This window comes from Camelus bactrianus, chromosome 1 (assembly GCF_048773025.1).
Source record: "Camelus bactrianus isolate YW-2024 breed Bactrian camel chromosome 1, ASM4877302v1, whole genome shotgun sequence".
NCBI lineage: Eukaryota > Metazoa > Chordata > Mammalia > Artiodactyla > Camelidae > Camelus > Camelus bactrianus.
The window spans coordinates 147,589,440-147,613,718 of record NC_133539.1 but is presented as its reverse complement, the minus strand read 5'-3'; positions in this window follow the sequence as shown (position 1 = coordinate 147,613,718).

The window sequence follows — 24,279 nt, the reverse complement described above, 5'->3', positions numbered from 1 at the left end:
GACAAGCAGAGCCCCAGAGCTCTGGCACAGCCTGGGGTGTGGTCGTGTTGGGGCAGGGAAGGCCCAGGGAAGGGGCTCATTCAGGGTCAGGGTCCACTCTGCAGGGATGCTGTACCTGGCAGCGATGTGGTGCTTCAGAACTCCCCTGGGTTGGGTTTCCAAGCTGTGGGATGGAAGGGTCTCTCCTTCCTGCGGTGCAGTGGGGGGAACTAGATCCATCATGAATGTCAGCCCTGAAAATGGAGGCTGCGCTACATCCATTCCTGGAAAGAAAAATCAGGCCCCTCCATCCCAGGTGACTCAGAAAGTCATTCAGTCCCCAGTTTAGGCTTTGAATTAGAGCTGAGTGGCTCAGGAGGCCAGATCCCCGTCCGTGGCTCCAGGAGTAGGCTTTCTTCTGGGAGACAGGATCCTCACAAACACCTGTGTCTTTGTGGGACACTCCCCTCTGACCAGCTGGGAGGCAGGGTGCAGTTGTGGGAAATCTTGTTTCCATGAGCAGAGGGCCACCAAGTGGTGGGGGCACAGGAGACAGTGAGAATGAGTCCCGTAGCCTTTCTGGAATCAAAAAACTGGCAAAGGTGAAAAACTGCATAATTTGTTTTATTGAACAGGCTGCTTATGTACGTTTGGAGGGCCAGGATCAAGGACTGCATCCCTCCAGGACAATAGCCTCAAGAGAAGAACAGACAGACCAGGAGGAGATCTGGGGTTTCTCCCAGGAATGAGGCAGAACTGGGATTTCTGCACATTTGCAAGGAGTCCCTGCCCACTGAGCACAGGGTTACCATCCACGTGACCCCTGTCGTGTTTGGCTTGGGCTCTGGGTCTGGCCTGACCTTGTATTCTTCCAGCTGAGTTCCAGAAGCTCAGAGGGTGGGCTTAGAGGGGCTGCGTTTGGAACCCGGTGAGGAGTTGGAGGGTCCTTTATCCTGAGTCCCCTCAGCCTAATCACTGTAGCTGAGGCCCAACACCCCTCAGGCCCCCAGGGTGGCCATGGAGGGAGAGCAAGCCTGGAAGGAGACCTGGGGGTCCCACTGCTGTGTCCCTCCCTTGTCTGTGTTCCCTTTCACCCCGGAAGGTGTGATTGTCTCATGTCACGGCAATATATTCTCTGTCAGGTGGGGTCCCCACCCCCGCTCAGCCTTCTCTCTGCATGGATGCTGAAGGACCAGGCCCACCTAAGTTCTGAGCTTGAGCAGTAAGGTGGAAACAAAGAAACCAATGGAAACAAAGAAACAAGTGATTGTGGCAAAGCTCCCCACCACAGAGAAGCTGCCCTGAGTGGAAGGGAGGGTGTGGGCATGCCCATTTGCTTCCTGTCTCCCAGTGCTCTTAGCTTTCTTATTGCAGACCTGCATGGTTATAACAAAATGATCTGCCAAACTGAAAATATTTACTCTCTGGCTTTTACGGAAATGGCTGGCCAGTCTCTGGTTCCCATACCGGGCAAGTGACTGGAGTACCTTTCCAGTATGGAAACATCTGGGCAGGCCCAGGTTTCACATGTCTTTAAGAGTAGTTACGGGGTTTTGCTTCTAAAATTTTTTTGACGGCTGTATACTTCTGAGCTGAGGTTTTGCTGTGTAAATCTGAGCTGGGATTTTCTCACACTGTTTCTCACTTCTTATACCGGACATCCCTAAATTCCAAGGGGAACTGGATATTAAGGAAGCCATGGAGTTTAGGAAAAGGATACAGATCTCATTTCCTTTTAAGCATCGGTGTACCTCCATCCTAGGCCGTATCGGTTATGTGTTATTGCTATGGGAAATAAATAGTAACCAAATTTATAGAAAACAGTGGGTCTTTAGGTATACAAGTTCATCTTTTCAACATTTTTTGTAATGTTTTCAGTTTAAGATGACCATTCCTGAGAAACCATTCTAACAGGCATCCTGTTAGAATGAAGTAGCATTTTCCCTGAGCCATACTTAATTTTTATTTCATAGACAGCAGGAAGGGCAATCACACATCACACATTTGTGGACCTCAAAGATAAAATGTGACTTTCTGGGAGCACACTCACCCCATCTCCCCCTGCTCTTTTCACTGTCCCATTCTCCCTGAAGGCTCTTTCGTATCATCTGCTCATGACTCCAGTAACTCTTTCTTCCTCCTCGTTCCTCAGCTGGTGAGTTTACTTTTTTACTTCTCTTCTGAAGCCAACAGAAGAGAACTTTCACCAGCAACTCCCAGCACATCTGCTCGCTTTCAGATGTCTGTGACCTCACTCTCACTGCCCCACCTCTTATTACAGGTGACATCAAAAGCCAGTTTCTCCAAAAGTCCCCGGGGCCCTGTTCCTCCTATCTTCTCCAGGCTATCACTCCCAAAACTATCCTCTCTCTCACTACCTCATCTATTTTGTTCTTCTGCTTGTTGGCTCCTATCAGTATATAAACGTCCATCCTCTTAAAATAAACAAACAGCACTCCTTGACCCTAATTCACCCCCACTAATTGCCACCCCATGTCTTTGCAGAAAATCTTTAAGGAGTTGTTTAAATTCACTGTCTGCATCTTCTCTTGAGCCATCCCTTTTTACACCCACTCTGGCTTTTCCCCTGATCCCTCGCTCTATGGAAACTGCTCTGTCAAGGCCATCAGTGACCCCACGTTGCTAAATATAGTGGTCAGTTTTCAGTCCTCATCATGCGTGGCCCCTCGGCAGCATTTGTCCCAGCTCTTCCATCACTCCTCCCCCATGTTTCTGCTTTACTTGGCCTCCAGCCCATCGCTCTGTCTGCTTTCTGCTTTTGGTCCACTGGCTGGTCCTTTGCCAATGTCTCCTCTTTCTTCCAAACATTTACTGTGGGTGTACCCCAGAGTTGGGTCCTGGGTCTCTCCTCTCTCTCTCTGCTATATCTTAGGTGGAAGAAACCAGCCTTGAAAATTGACATGCCATCAATTTGTCGATTTGTCAAAAACTCCCTGATTTGTCCTTTCCATTTGGACCCTTCTCCCTAAGACACATACTCTTTTTCTTTCATTCATCTTGCTTTCACATTCATACATATGTTCTACTATGTAAGTTACTTTTCCAAATTTTGAACCAGTCCATATATATCATGTAAAATGCTCAAATCTCTATTATTTCCACTAAGATGCTTATTCTACCTTAAAATATTTCTGCATTTCTGTATTTATGTGAATAAAGCAAATAGTATTTCTACAAGCCTCATAGTTAAACAGTGTGTTTGTTTGGGGCTCTTATGTAACATGAAATAATGATACATCAAGATAGTCTTTTTTCATTTATTTTTATGTAACACCAAGATGAGGTTTTTGCACTGAGGACTGGTTTTATTGAAATTTTACCCACGTTATGGACAGTCAGTTTATGTGAAAGCCCTCATTTCTCCCCTTTTCTGATATATTTTCCATTTGGCTATGTATAACATATACCTTGGAATGATATAAAATTCCAAAATCATTCACATAATACAATTAATATATATAAATTATAGTTTTTAAATGTTAAAAAGAAAAAAAAAACCAGACTCCTCTACCTATTAGGCATTTCTGTGGCAATATCTAATAGACCCCTTAACCATGACATTGAAGAACTGAGCTGATTCCAGCCTCTTTCCACCTGCTCAGACTCACCTTGTCCCATCCCCTGTGGATGGAGAGGACATCCCTCCCATTGTCCAGGTCCAGATGTTCAAACCATGTTCTTTCTCTCTCTTTCTCTTACACACACACACAGCAAATCCAGCTTGTTAGAAAATTCTGGCTACTCTGTCTTAATTAACCATCTGCTCCCTGCTCCCTGCCCTCATAAGAGCCACCTTCAGCCCCTTCTTGGACACCAAATAGCCTCTTTCTTCCATCTTTGCTTTTATACAATCTCTCATCCATACAGAGTCAGAGGGAGCCTTTAAAAGCATACATTGAGGTGGTGAGTGTAGCTCAGTGGTATAGCGCATGCTTAGCATGCATGAGATCCAGGGTTCAATCCCCAGCACCTTCATTAAAATAAATAAATTACCATCCCCCCAAAAAAAAACAAAACCAAAGCATAAATTGGACATGACCCATCCCATCAAAACTCACTAAAAGGTTCACCATTTCATTAAGAGCCAAAGTTGTCACAAAGGCTTCCAGGACCTGGAGTGCTGTGCCCCTCTGCCCACACTCTCTCCCTCAATTTGGGGGCCTCTGGCCCCTGCTCTTCCTTCTTCTTCTGGAACTATTCTGCTTCAAGTTCATTACTCCGTGAGATCTGCCAGGACTGCCTTATTCCCTCCTGCCTGCCTCCCACCCCACCACCATCACCTGAGTTTGCACATATCACTCTTTTTTTCCCAAGCTCTTGTTACCTCCAACATGCTGCCTGTTTCCTCTACTAAAACTCTGAGCCCCCAGTGATGGGGAGTCTTGTCTATTTTGTTGACTAATAAAGCCCAAGAGCCTTGGGAACGGGTTTAGTTACTAGATTCCCATACATAGTAGGAGCTTATACAGATTTGCTGAATGAATGCAGAGGCCCGGGTTCAATCCGATGGAGCACTTCTGTGTCCTGCTCAAAGAATAACTCTCCTTTCCTCCTGAGATGGGGTGACCACTTCCTTGCTGATCAAAGGCAAGATCTTTTAGCTTTATGCTGTTAACCTTAGGCGGGGGACTGGGGAATCTTCATATATATTTTAAAATTTGATTCACTTTGCAGTTTGTCTTCGGTCTATGTATCCTTTTGAGAAACGGTTTATGAGTGATCATTCTTCCATCAGATTGAACAGGGTCCAGGGGGGAGGACCAAGCCTGTTCCATCGGCCATCCTGTGTGTCATGTCCTGTGACCCAGTGGATGCTCAGCACGTAAATGAACAGAGAGGAGTGAGTGAAGAGATGGGAGCATCTCCTTATTGTGGTGGTTGCTCTCTGCCCGATGCCTTGATATTTGGTGAAGGGCTTACAAGTGCAGAGGGGTGAAGACAGGGCCTCTGTGATCTTCCTAAGTGCCCTGGCCTTACCCATTCCCCCAGCCCCCTCTGGGCAGCCAAGCCGAGGAGCTGGGCCACCGGGGGTTGTGCTGATCACTTCACCCCAAGTCCGGGGGTAGGAGCGTCTAGCACACATGGTTGTAGACACTGGAGTCAGGTCCTTGGAGGAATTCCTCACTGAATGATGTTTTGGACCTTTTATTTTTCTCTATAGCCTCCAGCTGAAGAAGCAGATTGCCTTAGATACATGAAAGTTGAGGACGCCTACTATCCCCATGAAGCCCAGTTGGGGCTGTGAGTCTGCTGTTTGTACAGCCGGTGGGCTCGTGTTGCTTCGGGCATTCCTGTGCCTGAATTCCTGCAGTACACTCGGTGGTAAGGATGGGGGTGCCTGGCAGGGAGGGAAGCGGGTCGGGAGTCTGCACAGCTGGGGATACGTTAACCTGGGGTGAGCGGGAGCCAGCTGATGCATGGCATCTCGGTGCAGGGAACTCTCCACACTCAGAGGGGTTCCCACTCCCACAGAGGCCCTTTGATCAGGGTGCTGGGCTGTCAGCACAGCAGGGTCCCTTTGAGGATCATGGTGCCTTCAGGCAATGGGAATTGAGGGGTCCAGTGGCACTTAAATTAACTGCATCTGAAGCCAACCCCCATCTCTTTCAGCCTGTTTCCTAGTCTGCAAAACTGGAATGATGTTAACCATCCCGCAGGGTCGTTGATGGGCTGGGACACACTAGACAGTCAGGAGCTGGAATTCCTCTATCCCCTGATTGTTTTCCTTCCTTCTCACTATTTGCTCTCAGTCTCTCTGCCTCTCTCTCTCTCATTCACTTGTAACTTCCTCTCCTACTCTGTTTCATTTGATTTCCACCCTCCTCCCAATTCCCAGATGAGTGAACTTGATTTCTGTGTGTCAGTTCCAAATTCCCAGGAAACATGCTCTGTCTCCCTCTGGATCTGTTGTCCAACCCATCAGTTACAGCTAGAGGAGCGATTCCCTCTGGGACCAGCGGAAGGGCTCTGCCCAGCACCCAGCCACCACTGTGGGAGCACATAGGTCTCCGAGGAGGAGGTACTGGCTGTGACTTGGTTTCACTAAGTGTGAATTTATGTCTCCTCTTGCCTCACCTTCATCCTCCTAAACAAAGATGAAAAACACTCCCAGGATTTGTGTCATGGAACACTCAGGATGGGGGCTCAGGAGGCTGGATTCCCTGCTGCATTTTAGGGGCTACAGTGACTCCCAAACGAGAGCCTGCAAAGGGAACAGCACTGGCCCCACCCGGCACTTAGGGTGCTGAGTCTGCGTGACATTGAGCCAGGCTTCTGACCACAGCTCAGTGGTCTGGTCCGACCGGTTAGCCTTTGAAACCAACCAGCTTTGGATTCCTCAATCCCTCCCTGAGATTTTACCTGAACCACCAGCTTCTGTATCTCTGAAGACAGATGATGTGGACCCTTCACGTAAGCCGTTCACACAGCCCTGTGCGGGAATTTTTGCTGCTCGGTCTGCCCCACGAGCTGACCGAGGTTGGTATTTTACTGATCTTAGAAATAGTCTGGTTTCCCGATGCACTGTTTCACTGAACAAGCAACAGAAGCCACCTCTGGCTGATAAAAGCAAAACAGGGACTTAATGAAAAGATACTGGGAGAGTACATGGAGTGGCCTGGACCAAAGCTGACCCGGGGGCCGTGGGAGGTTTTGGGGAGCCCCAGGCACCAGGCCGGGCAGGGTACTGCTGGGTCCCCTGCTGCCCGAGCAGGGACTCCCCTCCTCCTGACCCTCCACCTCACTCACTGCAGGTTCATGTCCCAGCAGGGCCAGGTCACACTGAATCCACCAGCACACACCTCAATGGGGGAGTTGGCCCCGTCTCAGCTGAGGGCGTGCCTGGTGTGGAGAGATGCCCAGTTAAAGGAAGGCGGTTCTCCTACTGTTCCGAGTTAATGTGCAAGTCAGTGCCCGTCACTCAGGAGAGCCAGGCTGGTTGGAACTCATTGTGGTGACTAGGCCGTCTGAGTTCACTTATTGCTTTTTATGTTCGAAGGCCCTGGAGGGAGCAAAACTGGAGGTTCTAGTACTTATTTTATATTTCCCATGTACCAGGTATGGTAAGCGAGCCACTTCAGACAAGGCCCAGAACAACCACGTAAATAAGCCATGGAGCAAATCATGCAGTCAGGCCTCTGCAGCCCTGAAACCCATGTCCCCATCAGCTCCGTAGTTACCAGTGGAAATTGTAGGGATTTATGGGACTGTGTGCTCCTGTGGGGGCTGGGATGTGTGTGTTTAAATCCACAGCTTCAGAAACTCGGCTAAAACCACAGCCACTGATTGTCTGCATGGAGGGAGAGGAGGGGAGGCTTCCAGCTTCTGGTCCAGCTTGTGAGGAGCTCAGAAATTGCTCCTTCTTTCCTGAAAACAACACCAGAGCTGAGGGAGCTGCAAACCCACAGCTCTTCTTAGATCCACCAGAAAACTGAGGGGAAAAGCTACTCCTAACCCAGAAAGGCAGCCAGGCAGGCTTGGAGAGTCACATCTCCCAGGGCAGAACACACTGCTGTAAGACCCGCTGGGGCAGGCAGATTTCAAAGCTCCCTGTGACCATCAGGAGGCTCAGCGTGGGGAAGTCTGAGTGTGACAACTCCAGGAGGCCAGTCAGAGGGGCCCTCTGCTCTTTTACATGCATTTTACCTCCAGGACCATGCACTGTTCTCAGAGTGAAGATCAGAGAAGAACCCCTCATGCTTCCTGCCAGTAAAGGAGAAAATATCTCTATTGAAATACACCCAGAACATTCTGTTCCATTGTGGGGGGTTGTGTTTGTTTTTTAATGAGAAATTATTTTACCAGAGCCTAACCAACCTAGGGGAAGGGAAATATCTTCTGTGTCACCCAAATTGGGGTGGGGGGAAAGAGACACACTTGTGGAGGTCACAGCTCAGGGCACAGGCTCAATGAGAACTAATCACAGGAGTATAGATGCTCTGCTCTGTCCCGCTACCCCAACACCTTACCTCCATGTCATTAGGGCCCCTGTGTGATAACAGGAATAAAACTAAAAGAAGTAAATGTCTCAGTAGTGCTAGGGAAAACCCAAAGACTGTGGGGAGATGAAAACAAGGACACAGGTGGCTTTAGCCTCTCACACCAATAGCTGCAGCAAACTACACACAGCCCAGCCCCAGTAGATTAACAGAAAACCTCACAGAAGAAACTATAAATTTTGGTTCTCTTACCCAGTGCATTCCATGGTGCATCCCCGCCTAGAATTGAGTGGAAGCAAATCCATCTCAGAAGAGACCTAACTGAAAAGGGATGGCTTTCCAGACTCTGACTGGCAGAGAAAGCACCAGCCTGGGTGAGAGCAAGGTGAGGGCTGGGGTAGGGGGTAGGCTGCCCCCTTCCCCAAATAAACTTCCTGAGGCCAGCACCATGGGAGGGAGGGCCATGGGGTGGAAGCAGCCAGACTTCTTCCTGAGAACTGATGGGATGCCTCCAAGGGACCATTCAGGTGCCCAAACTTGGCCTTGAGGCTGGGAGCCAGTCTGTCTGCCTCAGAGACAGGACTGAGGTGGGTGAACAGCAGGTCTTACTTGGCCGGGGCCATTTCACTTCCCCAAAGCCCTGTGTAAAACATGAAGCATGGAAGGCCAGGGGAGCACAGCTCTGCCCTCAAGACCATTTTCAAGTTCTCTCTTCCCAGAGTGTTATGGAAACGACCGGCCAGTCAAGAAACAAGCACCACTCGAAGGGTTGGAGCACTCAGATGTATTACGCCAGCGGGCTCAGAGGGGTTTCTGCTCCGAAGCTCTGAGCACCTCCAAGACGTGCGCATGAGGTCTTATAGGGTAAAGTGCAAGCTTGGGGTATTCGGCCAATAGGCATGGAATAGCTTTAGCAGCATTATCATCACAAAAGTGGAGGCGGGGAGGCAGCAAACCACCATTCCAAAGCCAGATATGTATCTTCGAAAACCCAGCTGGCTAGCAAAACAAAAAACATGAACAACAAACCAACACTAATTAACTTAGATTTACAAGTTAGTCCAGCAGAACTCAGATCAGTATACTGATACATAGATTTGTGACTTATCTTTTTAGACCAGCCCGGCTTTTCCTTCACACTAGTAGATCTTTTGCATTCTGATTGGATCACCAAACTTGCATCAAAATGCTTGATCTTAGTTTAGACTTCAAACAATTTATGGTTGAAAATGCAGATTCACAGGACTAAGTTTGCCAAAGAAACATACTTTTCAATATCTGAATTAAGTGTCAAAGTTTTTTCTTTTAGTGTTTTTATCTAATTTGATAAAACTCTTTCATTTTTTTAGAATTTAAAGCAAAAGTTTAACAGTTTCAAATCTGTGCTACTTAAATTAAGCAAATTCACTAATTCTTGTGTCAACTTAGCGTTATTAACATCATTTCCTAAGGATATTGCATAAATTGAACACCAACTTTAAATTCGGTCAAAACAACAAACTGTTCAACTATTTCTGATTATTTTTGCAGCCAATTTTTACAACACTCTGCATTGTAAATAAAATATTCTGTATATTGTTTCATGTTAGAGAAAAATGTAAAATCTTTATTATCAATTCATATTATTGTGGGTTCGTCACCAGTCGTGGGTTCTGGCCAGCAGAAGCCCAACCGAGACGGAATTAATTACTCAAGACTGTGGGAAAGTCAAGTGAGCAAGAGGGAGTTGGGAACCTGGAGCCTCTCAAATCTCCCATATTTGTTGAGTACAGTCAAAGGAGGAATGCAGGAATTTAGGAAAGGATAGGTTCGGATCACAATGAACACAAAGGCTTTGTTTATAGTTGGTGTTTGGCTCAAGGTCAGAAGAGTCTTTTTGGTGAATCATGTTTGTGTTGAGCCTTTCAGCTTATCTGGGCGGAACGTATGAGAATCAGCTGTTTAACAATTTGGACTCAGGCGGCCGTGCCTGTCTTAGGTTGCCCCCCTCAGGGTACCTTTCCGGTCATTGGCTAACCAGCCTTCTCACCTCTGAGTCTACAGCTTTTTACCATTCCAGCCCAAGGCTGTTTTGGGGATAGAAGACTAACAGCAGGCACGCCCAGCGTTTATAGCCAGGGGCCTTTCTCATTGCTAAAACCTCAAGGCAGTTACTAAGCACATCTCCTTTAAGGAGATAAGCGGCTGGGATCTGTTACAATTTGTTAACCCATCATGGGCTCCCACAATTATGAGAACTTTCAATTTCAACATAAATGTCTGTACCTGTGTAACTAGGTCGTAGGTACAATTTTTCTTTCTTTGGTACTTCAAGCCATGCTTGTTTACCTGTACTGAGATACCAGTGAAAAAACATAAGCACTACCATTTTTGTCTTTGATTATTGAATATTGAAAAAAATACTTTCTTGATCAGTGTTAATACAGTAAATCTTTGTGAACTTCTTCCTCTTCTCAACTGAGCAAGATACACAAGATTCTTAAATGTATTGTTTTCTATTTTTCCAATAGTTTTGCAAGCTGGTTAGGATTCTTATTATTTTCATGTACATACTTATCAGTTTTAACAACTTAATACATGCTACTTTTCATAGCTTTAGAATGCTGAGCACAAACATTTTTTCATTCTATTTTTTTAGGGGGAGGTAATTAGGTTTATTTGTATGTTTGTTTGTTTTTGATGATGGCACTGGGGATTGAATCCAGGACCTTGTGCATGCTAGACACACACTTTATCGCTGAGTTATACTCGCCCCCTCACAAATCTACGCTATGTATATCATATATTGGAGCAGAGCCATAAGAGGAATATCAGTTTCTTTTTTAAAAAATCCAATAAGTGTAGCTTTTTAACCTAACATGGCTGGAGCTCTCTATTGAGACAGAGACTAATATTTTAATATATAGCTGAAATTCTTTGGCCGTGTAAAAGATGAAAAATTATCCATGCTACAATTTTGATTTTTTTAAGGTATATATTGACATTTATTCTTAAGTTTGGAAGTTCTTTCAAACAAAATGTGTCTAAAGTTGTACTTTGGTAGTGTCTCTTGTATCACATGGCTTATCTAAAGCTAAAAGAAAAGTAATTTCTCATATTTTGAATCTACTGATTTTTGATAATGTTAGACATGTCTTCCATATGATGGAGAGTTGTTTCGTGGCTTAATTGAAGGCCTTCTACTTTTTCTATAATATCTGTTTTAGTATTCCTCATAATTTTCTAATAAAATATCTATAATTGAAATAATTTATTTACCATCTCTCTACTTAAATGTGGTTTCTTCCCTCTTCCCTTCCTTCCATCCTTCCTTTCTTTCTTTCATATCTCTCTCCCTCCCTCTCTTTCTTTTTGCAAGAATCCACACCATTTTATAGCTCACTAGATTAAAAAGCCCAGATCCTTTATAAATCTTTTAAAAATGTTTGTTGGACATTTAATTCTGATCTCAGGTGAATAAGTTTGTTGCTTCTCTTTTGAATTAGGAAACTTCTTATGAAAATTTACTATGTATTTCCTGAAAATGTCTCTTAATACTGTCTACTTTTTTTGTTTAAAATATTTTTATATAAGTAATAGTTTCTAAATTTTGCTTTACCAGAGATAATTGTGATTATTATTCATGTTAACATTGGTTCATTGTTTTCTTCTAGTCTCACTTCACTGTGCCGGTGGCAGCGCTATCACAGCATCTGCTCACTTTATGTCTTTGTGTTACATTTTAGCAATTCTTGCAATATTTCAAAATTTTTCATTATTATTATACTTGTTGTGGTAATCTGTGATCAGTAATCCTTGATGTTACTATGGCAATTGTTTTGGGGTGCCAAAAACCACACCCATTTAAGATGGCAAGCATAATTGGTAAATGCTGTGTGTTCTGGCTGCTCCACAAATTGTTCATTCTCCCATCTGTCTCCCTCTCTTCAGACCTCCCTATTCCTTAATACACAACAATATTGTAATCAGGGTAATTAATAACCCTACAGTGGTCCCAGTGTTCGAGTGAAAGTAAGAGTTGCATATTTCTCACTTTAAATCAAAAGCTAGAAACAATTAAGTGCAGTGAGGAAGATATGCTGAAGCTGAGATAGACTGAAAACTAGGCCTCTTGTGCAAATGAGCCAAATTGTGAGCAAAGGAAATTTCTTGAAGGAAATTTACAGTGCTACTCCAGTGAATACACAAATAAGAAGAAAGTGAAACAGGCTAATTGTTGATACGGAGAAGGCTTTATTGTTCTAGATAAAAAATCTAAGCCACAGCATTCCCTTAATCCAAAACCTAATCTAGAGCAAGGCCCTAATTCTCTTTAATTCTTTGAAAGCTGAGAGAGGTGAGGAAGCTGCAGAAGAAAAGTCTGAAGCTAGCAGAGGTTCGCTGATGAGGTTTAAGGAAAGACACAATCTCCTTAACAAAAAAGTACAAGGAGAAACAATAAAGGCTGATGGAGAAAGTGCAGCAAGTCAGCCTCAAGACCTCAATAAGAGAATACATTTTGGGGTTCACACTAAATGACAGATTTTCAGTGTTGATGGAACAGCCTTATATTGGAAGATGCCATCTAGGACATTCATTCGGGTCTAACATTGCTGGTGACTTTAAGTTGAAGCCAGTACTTATCCAGCATTCTGAAAACCATCAGGCCCTGAAGAATTATGTTCAGTCTGCTCTCCTGTGTTCTATGAATGGAACAACAAAGCCTAGATGAGAACACATCTATTGACAACATGGCTTATTGAATATTTTAAGCTCACAGTTGAGACCTCAGAAAAAAACAAAAAGATTCCTTTCAAAATATTTTTGCTCATTGGCAATGCAAATGATTACCCAAAAGCTCTGATGGAGATTAATGTTATGTGCCTACTAAAAAAACTTATGTTCTGCAGCCCATGGATAGAGTGACTACAACTCTCAAGTCTTATTATTTAAGATATGTTTTGCAAGGCTACAGCTGCCATAGGTAGAATTTCCTCTGATAAATCTGTGCCAAGTAAAGTGAAAACCTTCTGGAAATTATTCCCCATTCTAGATGACATTAAGAACATTTGTGACTTGCGGGAAGAAGTCAAAGTATCAACATTAACAGGAGTTTGAAAGACATTGATTCCAATCCTCCTGGATGACTTTTTGAGGAGTTCAAACCTTCAGTGGAGGAATGAACTACAGATGTGGTGGAAATAGCAAGAGAATGAGAATCAGAATTGGAGCATGGAGATGTGAATGAATTAGCTGCAATCTCAGGATAAAATGTGAATGAGTGAAGAGATGCTCCTTATGGATGAACAAAGACAGTTATTCTTGAGATGAAATCTACTCTTGGTGAAGATGTTATGAAGATTGTTGAAATGACCAAAAAGGATTTAGAATATTACATAAACTTGATAAAGTGGCAGTAGGGTTTGAGAGAATTGAGTCCAGAATTGAAAGAAGTTTTACTGTGGATAGAGTGCTATCAAACAGCATTACACATTAGAGGGAAAACACTTGTAAAAGGAAGAACCAATTGATGCAGCAAGCTTCACTGCTTAATTTTTAGAAATTACCACTGCCACCCCAGCTTCCAGCAAACACCGCCCTGGTCAGTCAGCCGCCACCAACATGGAGGCAAGATCCTCCACCAGCAGAAAGATTACAGCTCACTGTCAGCTCAGTGGGTGATTAGCATTTTTTAACAATAAAGTATTTTTTGATCAAGGTATGTATAATTTTTGACATAAAGTTATTGTGCACTTAATAGGCTATATTATATTGTAACTATAACTTTATATGTACTAGGAAACCCCAAAACTCCTGTGACTTGCATTGTTGCAACATTGACTTCATTGTAGTAGACTGGAATTGAGCCTGCAGTGTTTCCAAGGTATGCCTGTACTTGCATTGTCTTTGTGGCATGCCTCATAGTCATGCCAAATTAAAAAGAAAAAAAATTCAAACACTGTTTATGGATAAAGGCTATTTAGGAATCAAATATTTGGACACATGTATTATATTTGAAATCATGGCTCATCCCCCATTATTCTCCAAGTATTCTGCAGGAGTACTTGGGGAGTAGGGGGCATGTCTATATTCTAAAGCTGATTTCATCATTTCAGTGAAAGACCAAATGACAACAAAAGAGGGGAGTAATTTTGTTTAAGCACTCTCTCACAAGTTAAAATTTAAGAACATCTCATCTATAGAGATCTATAGATATCTCATCAGGCATACAACAGATGTTTAAATTAGGAAGTTTAATTTCAGCTGACATGGACTGTGGAAAGAGGTTAATGGAGTTCAAGTATTTAATATTCTGAGTTTGGGTAAGAATGAAAATGTTTTTTTATGCACACCTCAACTGCTTTGTGATTTTTAAAGCTAGGGCTCTCTCAACTAGTTATAGTACCAGCCTTTCTCTCACTCTTTCTTTCTTTCTTGCTTTTCCTTTTGCCTTCTTTTCTTTCTTTCACTGTTCTCCTTTGAGCAAGCCAAGCGTAAGTTCTCCATGTTTCTGATTTCCACAAAATAAATGAGTGTAAATACATATTGAATTCTCAGCCATGATCTGTGAATAGAGGGGGATGTGTAAAGACCTATTTTAAAAATCAGAGGAGCAACTCTATGAATAAAAAAAGGAATTGAAACTTGTCAATTAGAGAATTTGTCTACTAGATTGTTTCCAAATGCATTCTGTAGTAGTCACTAGAGATGGCCCTTGAAGAAAGGTTTCTGTGATTAAGTTTGAAGAAACACTGTGTACCATAATAGTGGCCTATTGATGATTTGTAAAGCACAATGGTATGTTAAAGATTCTGAGACATCTTACAAGAAAGAAACTTGTAAAAGCTTATTTATCTTTTGTCTCTTAAAATTCTTGGACAGTGGAATTCTTTTATATTTTTCATACTTGTATGAGAAATGCTGCCCTCTAGAGGCATAATTTTTTTGTTCTTTTGGTTGGGGGAGAAAATTTTCTTATATCTTATATGTCTAACATGAGAAAAAGGACAAATCTCATGGACTAAATTCCATAAATTTAATGTAATTGTATGTTTTTCATTTTTTAAAGTTGTATTTTAAAAAATCTGAGACAAGAAAAACATATAAAACAACGGTGAGAAGAGAAAACAGTAAGACCTACTGGTAATGTCTAAGTAAGAGCTGGTTAATATTTTCAAATCAGAAGTTCTTAGAAAAAATAAATAGAGCTCTATCTCTCATGTCCAAATGCCTTTAGATGATTCTCCCAATTTTCGAGAAATACATTATTTTTCTAAACATATTTTCCTTTTCTGCAATTTTACCTAAATGGTTTTTTATAAGGCTAATACTACACAGATGACAAAATTGGAGAGACGGTACTCACACAAACTTCACACTTTTATTTTATTTTACAAACACATAGAGGTTACATACCACAGTGTTATAATAGCACAGAATAGAGGTAGAAATTGACAAAACAGAACATTGTCTAGGAAAGGATCCATATAAAATGCAGTTTTGCATGTAACACATTTGGCAATTGAAATGGTGAGGAATGGCAGATTATGCAATATATTTTGGGATAAATGATTAGGAAAAGCCCATAAAAATGAAAATATTAATTTAAAACAAGTACAATTTCTAAAATAAAAGAATTACAAGACAAAAGAGAGCAAGATGATGAACACATGACTGTAAAGAAATGGAAATAGTGTAAGCATAAAAATATGCTCAGTTGCAGTCACCAGAGACACTGCAAATTAACCCAACCAGATACCAGCATCCTATCAAATTAGCAAAGAAAAAAATTTAAAGTGATAATCAACGCTCAGAAAGTTGAAAATAAACAGGTAATTTAATCTCTGCTGCAGGGACTACAGGTACAGCTTTACAGGAGGACAATCTATTAATATACAAATAAACATATACTACAAACTGGTGATTCCATTTCTCAGTGTCTACCCTAGAGAAATAGGTTTTATCTTTTACAAATTGCACTGCAGCAATTTGTAAGGGAAAAATTGAAAAATCTAAATATATATCACCAAGAAATACATATATATATATATATACACATATATAAACTTGGATATATATCCCTACACTGTGGAATATTTTGCAATGATTCAAAGGAGACATACATGCATAATATATATAGAGAGAGACAAGGAAACACAATCAAGACATTAAGTGGGAAAAAATAAGTTCAAGAACATATATTCTTCCAATAACTCATGTAAAAGTGGAAAAGAAAATTATTCCTACATATTCCACATAGACCCATATATACACACACACATACAGACATATACAGACAGACGTACATAATCGTGTTGGAAAAGCACTGGTAGAAAAACTGACAAGCAATCATTATCTGCAGGAAAGAATCCGTGACTGGTAGAAGGCAGTCAAGGAAAAAATCAATATATACATTTATTATTTTTTCTGCAACATTTAATTAGGAATATTTGCAAATACATAGAAAGGTTAGAAGAAATGTAAGTGAACATCCATAAACCCACCTAGATTCTACAGTAGTCTACTATATTTATCTTATATCTATTCACCATCTGTTTTTAATGCATTTCATGTTGCAGATGTCCATACACTTTACCCTTGAACACTCCATGCATATTAACTAAAATTGAGAAAGCAAATTATATTCAGTGAAATGCACAAACCTCCAATGTACCATTACTTGAGTTCAGCCTATATGACCCAAGCCACTATCAAGATAGAGAACATTACTATCACCCTATGAATGTCTCTCATGTCCCTACCCAGTCAACACCCACACCCACCATCCTAGAGGCAGACATAATTTTGAGTTTTTTTCAAGCACAGATACGTATTGCTTGTTTTATAATTTCATAAAAATGAAACTATATAGTAATGTTCTCATAAATAAAATACTGAAACGCTAGTTTACATATTGTTTATGGCCACTTTCAAGCTACTAATAGCAGAGTCGAGGAGCTGCAACAGTCTATGGCTAGCAAGGCCTAAAATATTATCTGGTCCTTTAAAGGAAAAGTTTGCAGCCTCCCGTTCAAAATCACTTATATAGGCTTTTTCATTCCAAACTGATACCTGAAACTATCTTATGCAACTTTTCCCTTATAGAGGAAACTAAGACCAAGAGATTTTAAATGACTTATCTAAGCTTAGGTAGAAATGTAGAACTCAAATTTAGGTCTGTATTCTGAGTCCTAGTCTGATCATCTTCTCAATATACCAGTAAATGTCTACACTTATCAAGTAAAAATATATATGCCCACAGGCTCACTTTGACTCTCATGCCCTAACTGTAAACTTCAAAATGAGTTAGAAGTTTAGAGGAACAGAATCATGGTAAGCTAAGGGAAATTTCACCTTTATGAACAAGTTTTTCCACAAAGAAGACTTTCATAGTGTGGAGCTAAACCAATGAATCCACAGTACTCTCAACTTACAAACAGGTGGATCACAGGTGGCAACTGATTAAGTGACAATTTTTTCATCAAAAAAATAGCAAGTGCTTATTATGTGCTGGATGCTGTAGGGATATAAAGTCCTGCTGTGAGAACATCCAGTGAGTAGGAGCAGTGCACAGAAAAAACTATCATTCCATTGTACAAAGTTTTAGGTGTTAGAGGTGATAAATGTGGTATTATTTTCATCTGGGCATGCCAGAGAAGGCTTAGGATGGAGCTGGAACTGAAGAGTTTATGACGTAGAGGATGAAGGGTGTGGGGGAGGGAATGAACAGGGCACCCCAGACCAGCGGGCCTCAGATACACATATCTGGCTGTGTCAGGAGGTATACCAGGAATATGGTGTAAAATAGCAGGTTATGAGGTTGGAAACGTAGTTCTAAGCCAATATGTAATACACTCAGAATGCCAGGCTATCTGGAACTTACGTAAACATTCTGAAAGCAGCGGGAATCCAAATAGTTTTGGGGTACAGGGAAGTAGCATGTGCAAAACTACAGTCTTAGAAATAATGAGAAATACTGGTTTAGGTTTGTCAGCCGTGGGAGGCTGGAGAGGGGATGCAAAGAGGTGAGCTTCCCAACTGGAAAAAAATGCACAAGGAGCTGACATAATGCGTGAGGAGCTAACATGGAGCAAAACAGCAGCTTATTGCATTACAAGCGGGTGAAGCGCGTCCTCGGGCGTATGTACTTGTCCTTTTATTATGCCCGCGCATGCGTATTGTTCATAATAATTTCTCATGCTATTGGCACATGCATACATTTACTTCCCACCTCACACACATGTAAGTTATTGTGAACTTTGACCTTGGTCCCATGGCCTACTCACTTAAGACTATCGACAAGGTCACAACAATTCCAAATGATTCTTGGATATTTCTAGAGGGGCCCCAGTATTTAAGAGACCATGCTCCCCTGTCAAAAAACACTGCACTGCTTTTAAACAGCAGATAAAAGCTAAAAGCCAAGGGTCTATTTAAACTTGGAACAATTTTGAAAGAAAGTTACAAAAAATCTTCATCTGGTGCTTAAGTTTTACAATCAGAGAATTCACATGAAAAGGCACTGCCAGGTCCTGATAAAGAGGGGCAGAACTGATAGGAATGTTAAGGGCTATGCAATTTGCAACAGGTGGTTAGCATTGCAGAGCTAGGAAAGACAAGCACCCGAGGCTCCCTGTGAATGTGCACCTTCACAAGGCATTGGAGGATGAGGCCAGATGGAAGAGTGGTGAGCAGGTCAGAGAAAATTCATTCCTGAACTGACCGTGGTAGGGTGTGCATCATAGAGGTATTCAGGAGGTGTTACGGGAAATAGAACTGGCATGATCTGGCCAGGTTTAGAGCCCAGTTGACAGCAGTGATAGTGACAGTCTTCAAAAACTACAAATACAGGAGCAGCTCAGAACTTCAGTGAAGGAAGGGGAAAGAGCCCCGCTTAATCAGTTGACGTATAAGGTACATGAGTTATCTAAGCCTCACTCTCAGGTTTACGGGATATGCAAGAAGCAACTGCAAACTGACATGATAACCAAGAAGTAAAATTTGTCAATAATCTTTGCAATTGTTTTAAGATGAAGATGAAGAGAAGACAAGGCCCAAAAGAGCACCTGGGAAATACATATTCAGGAAACAAGAGAACCAGGAAAGGAATGGCTAGAGAAGTGTGGAGTGGGGGTAAGGGCCGCTTTTTATGGGCCACATACTGCCAGCCGGTCAGAAACCATCAAAAAAAGTACCTCATTCTGTACACAAGGGCCAGTTCTTTACCATGGTATTAGCAAAATACTAAGAGGAAATCATAAATAAGAGCCAGCTCCACAAATGTCTCAACAACAAAGTTTAAACAGGTATGGGGAGGCTGTTAGGTTAGAGAACTCTTTCCAAACTTATTATTAGCTAACAGCACCATATAGGGAGAGGATGAGACTTAAATTAACCTCCACTGAGTCTGAGGGCAGGTAAGTTAAAAAATAATCAGAAGCCTCTATGAAGTTCTCATAAGAGCCGTATAAGCAGCTGAATAGGGCAATAAAGCCAGACACAGCAGAGCTGGGTAATAGCTCTGGTTCTGTTATCCTAATCAGGTGCACCACCCAGGAGTGTTAAGCTCAGCTGAGTCTCCCATGAGAAAGTAAAGGGGAGGCTTCTTCTGAACACTGAACTATGAAAACCCATTCGTGCTCTACTCAAAAGAAAAAAAGAAAGGAAAATGCCCAAACACTGGGTGAACCTTAGTGCTATTAAATGCCAATACCATCAAAGACATTAAAAATAATGTAGAAGACTAATTACAGCTAATTAGACTGGGGACACTTCATAATACTGCTCACTTATCCAAACAATTTTTATTACGTCCCTATTAAGTGCCAGGCCCCAGACTATATGTTAGGAAATTGTGAATAAGAAGTTTATGTCTAGTAAACAAGCAACAATAATACTATATGAAGTGACAAATGCTATGGTGGAAAAAGGTATCAGAGGGTACATTGAAGCACTTGACCCAGTCTTAAGGAGGTCAAAGAGGAGTTCAAAAACATTTCCCAGAGATCAGGCTCTGAAACCTGATGTCTGAGTAGCCAGGCCAAGTTGAAGGAAGGAGATGCTAAGAAGCTAGGAAACCAGCCCAGAAGGGGTGGGAGAGAACTAAGTAGAACAGTAAGGCGACAGGAGAGAAATATACCAAAGTGATTGCAAAAAGTTTGTAGGTCATGCTAAGAGCCCCAGGGGAGAGTAAAGATTTACATGAAGAGGTGACTATAAAACATCCAGTTGAAAATTTCTGGCAGGTAGTTAGAAGAATATAAAAAAGCCTTAGGGACTAGAGTTGCAGATTTGAATCCCAACATAGAGACAGTAACTAAAGCCACAAGAACACCAAAGTTTTAGCAGGAACTGTGGACAGTCTCCACACTGAGAGGTGATGGAGAGGCCCAGGGAGACTCCCAACGCATCAACTTGTAAGAAGGTGGCAGAGGGAAAAAATCATTCCCATTACACGTTAAGTGATACGACTAAGAATCTAGCTGAATATACATATATATTTTTTTTTCTTCTCCTTGACTTTTTATTTGGTCAATTAAGCTTTTCTAAAATTATACTGTTACAATTTGTCAATTTCTAGTGATCATCATAATGTTTCAGTCATACATATACACAAATATATTCATTTTCACATTTTTTATTATAGATTACTACAAGATATTGAGTATATTTCCCTGTGCTATACAGAAGAAATGTGTTTTTTAATCTATTTTTTATATAGTAGTTGTTTGCATATCTCAAACTATCAATTTATCCCTCCCCATCCCCTTTCCCCCAGTATCCATAAGATTGTTTACTATGTCTGCAAGTCTCTTTCTGTCTTGTAGATGAGTTAATAAATGTCTTTTTTCTTTTTTTAGATTCCACACATGAGTGATAGTATATGGTATTTTTCTTTCTCAGTCTGACTGCCTTTATTTAGACTGATGATCTCCAAGTCCATCCATGTTGCTGCAAATGATATTATTTTATTCTTTTATAGGGCTGAGTAGTGTTTCATTATATAAATATACCACAGCTTGTTTATCCAGTTATCTTTTGATGGACATTTTAGGTTGGTTATAGTAAATAGTGCTGCTATGAACATTGGGGTCCATGTGACTTTTTGAATTAGAGTTCCCTCCAGATGTATGTACAGGAGTGGTATTCCTGGATCATATGTTAGGTCTGTTTTTAGTTTTTTAAGGAATCTCCATACTGCTTTTCATAATAGCTGCAACAAACTACATTCCCACCAGCACTCTAGGAGAGTTCTCTTTTTTCCACACTCTCTCCAGCATTTATCATTTGTGGACTTTTGGGTGATGACCATTCTGACTGGTGAGGTGATATCTCATTGTAGTTTTAATTTGCATTTCTCTGATAATTAGCGATACTGAGTATTTTTTCATGTGCCTATTGGCCATTTGTTTGACTTCATGGGAGAATTACTTGTTTAGGTCTTCTGCCCATTTTTGGATAGGAATTCTTTTTTTTGTTATAATGTATCTGCTGACTTTTATAATATTCTGGGAATTAAGCAGTTGTCAGTTTCATCATTTGCAAATATTTTCTCCCACTCTATATGTTGTCGTTTTGTTTTGTGTATTGTTTTCTTTTCTGTGCAAAGATTATAAGTTCAATTAGGTCTCATTTGTTTATTTTTGCTTTTATTTCTATTGCCTGGGTTTACTGCCCTAGGAGAACATTGCTAAGATTTATTTCAGAGAATGTTTTGCCTATGTTTTCTTCTAGGAGATTTTTTTTTAATTGAAATAAAGTTAGTTTACAATGTTGTGACAATTTCTGGTATACAGCATATTGCTTCTGTCTAGCTGTATATTTAAAAAATTTATTTATACATTAAAAATTGCACATAGAAAAATGTTAACAGTGATTATTCAAAGTGATTAAAGATTACAGGTTTTACTTCAAAATAAATGTAATAAATGCATAATTAGAAAATAATAAATTTATTTTTGAAAGTTAAAATGTTTTTTCTTCTATTACAAACACAATGTTAAATGGTCCTTAAACAAACATGAAGACAAGTCATGGTAAAGTTGTTACTAAAGATAGGGTTTTTAAACTTCTTTGAATGCAACTAATTTAATTCTGTAAATCTTTATTCAAAAATCAACTTCAAAGAAATTAAATTATTTCAAGAGTGAAGGGAGGAGCTCTTTAACATAGTAAAGCACATACTACAGTTATTGCAAAGGTACTGGAAGGCCACAGAGACACACACACACACTCTCTCCCTCCCTTCCACTAGCAGTAAAGGAAGTGCTGCCCCCTGCTGGAGGACGGCTCAGTAAGCCTATGCGGCTGCCACTGCCAAGCCCACGACTGACCTTCATTTCCAGCCTGAGCACAGGGTAAGGCAAGTCCTGTTACTTTCCCAACAGCACACATTTATGTAAAGTATCTCCAATATGTCACCTCACAGGACAAAGAGCATCCTAGAAAACTGGGAGAATACACACATTTGCCTTCTCCTCTACAGTCAGACACCCAAGATAGGATGGAGTCTGATATCCGAGGCAGACAGCATTATCTGAGGTATGACCTAGAAAGGGAAAAAGTGACTGAAAAAAAAAATGGCACTTCATGGACCTACAATAAAACAGATGCACATGAACAAAGTGGAGATTTTAATAGTTTTGATCCAGAAATCTGACCTTGCTTGGAACCAGTAACTTGAGTTTTCAGTTAATATTAACATAAAGTGTCTATTGACAGATAACCTTAAGATAATGACAAGTGGTCGTCGTCACTAAATGACACCATGTCACGACATAATTTGAAGAGTAAAGAAAAGTTCTGTCCATAGAGGGAATTGAAAGGCCAAGGATTCTATTACTGAGTGAGTGAATTTTGATAGATCAGATCTGTGGGTTCAATGTTCACATCTATGAAATGAAGGCACAAGATTAGTTTAGTAACTTTCAAGCTTTTTTTTTTTTACCTGTGGGTCATAGTAAGATGTACATTTTACAGCAGGGTATCTGAATACACAAAACACAGGCAAGTTTCATGAAACAACATTATCTCTTAAACTTAGGAAGAATAATGTTCATGGAAAGAGAGACAAATGAGATTAAAGCAATTGAACTTTTAAGCAGGAGGGAGATGATTAAAAGAACAGGTTTCTGGAGGAGATATGGGGTAGACAAAATCAAAAGGACTGATATCAGTCTTGGGAATGATAGGGATCACCCTTTTCTTCACAGACAGGAAGGAAGGAAAGAGGAATCAAGAAACAAAAGCCTTCTAGATTGAGAGGTAGCAAATTGACAGAAGCCTAGATCTGAAATCTTCAATTATCTCGATGAGGAGAGTAAAACACTTACTGAGCAGTGTAAGCTCTAGTTGTTAAATAAACATTTTATTTTATGTAGGACTGTTCAATTTTGATTCTTATTTTGTTTTATCACAGTGGAAATTTAATAACTTTCAATATTGATATCTTTTAGTAACTTACTTTATCAGAGTTAAAATTTGATTAGGGTTTGACATTCTTAAAGTATTAGTGATGTCTTAGACACGTTACAGAGAGAGATTTAAATGAAGAAGCCAACTTAGTAATGTGTATTTTCTGTGACCAGTATTGGTAAATATTGTTTTCTCCTTAATAATTTGACATTTTCATAAGGAAAATAATCTCAAGTATAATGTCTGTAGACTAATTCTAAGGAAAAAAGCTATATTATTATTGTAACGAATGTCATCTTCCTTGTGGAATTAAAAAAGTTTTTTAACTGACTCAAAATATTTTTAATACATAGTATATATTAGAATTTACATTTAATTTAGCATAATTTTGAGATCATGTATTCTACTTCTGTTAATATAATCTGTATTTTAAAACATTATCTTCTATTTTTGTTTATTTCAAATATTTCACTCCAACTCTTTTTATTTCTTAAAGTAAAAATAAAAATGGGCAATGATTTGGTTTGACAAAGTAATTCTTAAGTGTTTAGCAACAATAAAGTTTATTTAACCTCTCAGTGTAGATTGGTTTTACTCTGTAACAGCAAATACTGAAGAACTTAGACTAGGTCTGAATAAAGCTGGTGGTGAAACTAGGATTTCTTCAATACCATAATACAGGCAGTTCTCTTGTAAAGCAATATATGTGTCTCTGGAAAAAAATTAAAGTTCTGCAAAATTATACCCTAAAAATATGGACAAGCAACTCAGAACTATGCAGCCTTGTAATCTCTGTACTAGCAAAACTGGTAACAGTTCTCATAAAATGCTAGTATAGCTGAACATTTGCACCCAATATCAGTTAGTCTTCTTTGAAATGTAGTTCCATGAGGGCATTCAATTCTGTTAAAGATAAATTGTCAAAATTAAAAATTCTGATCCAGGATAT